Below are 5,015 nucleotides of genomic sequence, written 5' to 3'. Positions count from 1 at the left end.
TTATGTCTCGTATCCCAACCCTTGGGATGTGAGTCACAAATAACTGCTTTTAGATTCCTTATTACTGCCCATTTTTCATTACTCCTTGCTTTCACCGCGAGACTCCTAGAGTGCTTTAGTTTAGCTACCTATGATTTTGTGAGGTCCTCATCAAGAAATATCTGTGGGAAGAAGGAAGAGCTTCTTCTTTGCCCTGAGAGCTTGTCGTCAATCAACTAGTGAGAGAAACCTAAGTAAAAGGGTGTCATCGTGTCCAAACCATGCTTTGTCTAATGTAATATCAGAAATACCCAATTGCTCGCTAAGAAATGAGTAGCGTGTGGGGAGAGGATCAATGGAGGACGAAGGAAGACCTCTAACCTAAAGGTTGAGTTCCCTAAAGTGCATAACCTAGTCTTCTGCCAACTTCTCTTGAACAATTTTTTTGACCTCGAGCAGAGGTGTAGTGTTGGAGTTTTTGCAATTGGAGGCCCAAGATTTAATTTGCTACTCTGTTTCAATCAAGAGAGATGTTTGTTTATAAATGAGCTCAGTCTGCTTGTCCTTGACGTTTCCAATATCCCCGAAGTCTTCACTAATGGAGCTGATATCTTTTGTAATACCCATTGATTGTGTGGTGAAAGTTTTAGAGAGGTCTTCGATGCGTGAAGAATTAGCCACAACATATTGGTTCAAGTCATTTAATGATTTAGACAAGGAGTGAATAGTGTCCTAGAGAGTTTGGGTCATTAATTCAAACTTCTGCAACTGTAGTAAGAGACCATACGAAACTTCCAAGGAAGAAAAAGTTGTGACTTTCAGAGCTACATTATCCTTCTCTAATAATGTCAAGCAGTCAACTATTTGTTGTAATGTTGCTAGATTGGGTGGGGGGTCCATGATTCAAAATAATACTAAGCAATATATGAATAAACAATACTAAGCCATATTTGAATAAACCAAAGCAAATATGATACCAACCATTCTGTCAAACAGTTCTCATGCAATCTAGTCTTGATATCAAGGTACCGTGGATAATCAACTTGTAGAGGTATATTGTCAAACACTTGGCTTGGCATACCAACACCCCCATGGTATAATGGCGTCTGATCACGGTAGGGGCTCACGATAGGGACTCCTTTGCAACTCCACACCTTGCTTGCATATGGCATGGGCTTCTTGTATGTTCACTACAAGGAGAGAGGATTTTGCCACAACAGGGCACGAGCACGAGATTCATCGTAGGATATTTAGTTGAACGCTAGATGAACGGTAGGGCATGGGCACGAGATTTCTCTCAATGCTCAAAACTCTAAACTATGAAAAACATCTTATAAAGAAGTGCAAACAATAACTAGCAACAAAATTTGATATGAAAGATCTAGGTCTTCTCCACTACTTCCTAGGACTAAAAGTCTGGCAAAAGGGTAACTATGTTTTTCCAAATCAGGAAAAATATACTATTGATATTTTGACAAAATTTGGAATGATAGAATGTAAACCAGCTACTACTCCTATAGAAGTCAACCTACACAAGCTAAAGGATGATATGATCAAATCTGAATCTATAGATCCTACTTACCATAGGCAAATTATTGGATCCTTAATGTATTTGGTGAATAATCATCTTGATATATGTTATGCTACTAACACCTTAAGCCAGTTTATGTGTGCACCAAAGAAGATACATCTAAATGCAGCTAAATATATCTTAAGATATCTAAAGGGCACTACTAGCATGGGAATTAGATATCAAGTAAAAATCAATCTTCATGGATATTCAGATTCTGATTGTGTAGGCACCACTATTGAACGTAAAAGTATTTCTAGATGTTGCTTCAGTCTTGGATCTAGGATGATTTCTTGGTTCCACAGAAAAATCCTCAGTTGCATTAAGCTCTACTGAAGCATAATACATTGCCTCTTCTTTGGGAGCCAGAAAAGTTGTATGGTTACGAAATTTACTAGTTGATTTGCTCGAAGGGCCTTTGAAGCCCACTGTGATTCATTGTGACAATCAAAGTTGTATCAAGCTTTCAGCTAATCCAATTTTTCACAATCATTCTAAGCATATTGAAATTCCTTATCACTACATTAGAGATATGGCAGATCGAAGCGTTATCAAACTAGAGTACATCAATACTAATAAGCAAACAACAGATGTCTTTACCAAGCCTCTTGCTAAAGTGAGGTCGGAATACTTCAGAGGAAAACTTGGTATGATTAAATTGTAATATTGGATATTGAATTTAAATTTTCAATTTATGTGTGTTTATGCTTCTATGGTTTACTTGCATCAAATATGTAATGAAAGGTGACGATCTTTCATGGACATATATTTAGAAGGTAATCCTTTGTAAGGTGACGATCTTGCAAATGATAGGTCTATTTATGTTGGAAGTCATTGATAATGAATGCAATATGATTAATCTACATAATGTTTCAGACAATCAGAGAACATAATATATGTCATGATAGTGTTCATAGCATGGTGTTTTTTAATTATTTGACAAGTCACTATTTCAAAGCATTAAAGTCAAATAATGTATTATATATACAAACATTTTGTATTCTTATATCTATTAAGGAATTATTACTTTTCCCTTGCTAAGGAGTGTTCAAGTATAGCTTCAGTAAAAGTAATACTGAACATTTGAATCTGATCTTATGATTATATTGAAGGAAAGAATAACATATACATATAACTTTGTGTGTGTGTGGAATTAATATCACTGCCACCGATTCTTATCAAGCTTCACTTGTTATTAATCATATTGTTGTCATCGATTCTTATCAGGATTTATACATTGGTTATCATATGTATCGAGTGTGATTATTGTCCTTGATCTTTAACATTGATATTACATTGTTGTTAAGTGGTAGTCATGTCCCCATAGGGGCATGACTCTACGTGGCTACATGGCCTAACATTGATATTACATTGTTGTTAAGTGGTAGTCATGCTCACATAGGGTCATGAGACTACGTGGAGTCATGCCCCTACGGGGACATGACTATTCATTGATTATAAATATTATCATGCATCGGTGGGAATTAAATATATCAATCACAAGTCATATATGCAATCCCAACAATCTATTCCTCTTATAGATTATTGAAGAACAATTATCCATTATCATTCAAGTAGAAGATTCTCCAAGCATCAAGTACTATTATGAATTGAAGATCTGCAATCCACAAATCTGAGATCAAGTTATATATTTTATTACAGTCTAGAAATACAGTTTATTTTATAAGAGATCCTATTGCATTAACATCGCCAAACTGCAGAGGCTCAAAAAGCCCACATGAAACAATAGGCCCCAAAAGACCTCTAGGGGAGATAGCAACCCAACATCTACAATGCCAACAACAAAGGACACGACAACATTTAGGGAGAGCCAACTACGACGATCACAATGTGAGCAGATGTAGAGAGAGTATCCATTGGGCAAGCAAGAGATGTCAATTTCAAAATCCTACTAAGTGGAGAATGTGCATACAACATAGTTCCAGATAAAATAAGACCTATTTGTGCTTAATTACTCTTTCGTGGGCTTCATAACTTCCTCCAACGATATGAAATTAATCTATAGTTTCTACTCAATTACATTACTTTGTATGTTACTAATTTTATTTAAAATAATCATATACTCATTTTACTTGGTATCAACAATTAAAAGCAGCTAAAAAGCTAGAATTTTTAAAAAAAATCTAATTATTGTTTAATTTATATAGTGCAAACTTTCTACATAACTACAGAGTTAAAAAATCATTTGATGGATTGATATATTTAATAATTCTATTGCAGTTCTACTGATTTATTTATATAAAATCAATATTAATTGAGTCCTCTGAATTGGATATTTTGTCTTGGCATAGCGCAGCTGCAATGGTGGAAGAGGGTTGAATTACAGTAAAAGATAAAATTCTCATTTGAAAAAAGAGTAATCTGAAAATCCATTTTTTGCTGAGATGTTCTTCTCATGTTGTGTTAGTTTTGGGTTGGGGGAGCCTGCAGTTAAAACCCTCTCTTGATCATAGATCATCTTATGTTACGAGTTTTCTTTGAATATCTTTTGTGACCTCCTTGTAATTAACTATTGTATTAATATTTCACAAATACTTAATATTAAAACTAACAACGATAATTTTAGACAATAGCTTATAGCACAATGGTACAGTTGTGAGCCTCTCACATTAACAATTAATAATAATATATTTCAACAAAATACTAATCCCATCTTCAGCTCGTTACCCATTAAAAAAAATTAAAAACCATAATTTTATTATCAATAACTAAAAATGATTAATTTACTAGAGAGGTTTTAGACAACAGCTTATAGCACAATGGGACAGTTGTGAGCCTCTCACATTAACAATTAATAATAATTAATTTCAACAAAATACTAATCTCATCTTCAGCTCCTTACCCATTAAAAAAAATTTTAAAACCATAATTTTATTTAGTATCAATAACTAAAAATGATTAATTTACTAGTGATGTTGCAGAGCTATTTGAAAGCTTTGGACTTTGGAGCTAGGGCTTTAGCTCCTCCTACTGCTAGGATTAAATTCAACCCTTCTCCTTGTCATGGACATCCTGGACTAAGCCCGACGAAGAAGCGCAACAATGGGGAAAATGATATCCTGCATTTTCAAATGAGGCAACAAAACTTTGAAGGGTTTTTAGCAGGCGAATTCCAATATGGACATGAGCATCAAGGTTGGCGCCTACACAAAAATGATGGGTCAAGATTTCAAGCATTGTTGAGTAAGGAGAAGGCAAGAGTGAACAACGTGATGGTGGGGATTAGAAGCCACCGAGCTGTTAATACCACCCATGTTTTGTCATTGAGGGAAAGGAAACCATCAACAGTACAAGATCATGGGTTTGGCCTGTCAAAGTTGCAAAAAACAGGGATGCCTCAATAAGAGAAGAGCAGTGTAGGGTTTTTAACCTCATAATCTAAGATTGCCAATGTTGATCTGAATGTGGTGTCTGAGCAGTAGACGAGCATAATGTCACAATTTTA

The sequence above is a fragment of the Cupressus sempervirens genome, chromosome 5 (assembly GCF_028749045.1).
Source record: "Cupressus sempervirens isolate cs-2001-9-10 chromosome 5, ASM2874904v1, whole genome shotgun sequence".
Taxonomy (NCBI): domain Eukaryota; kingdom Viridiplantae; phylum Streptophyta; class Pinopsida; order Cupressales; family Cupressaceae; genus Cupressus; species Cupressus sempervirens.
This window is presented reverse-complemented; position numbering follows the sequence as displayed.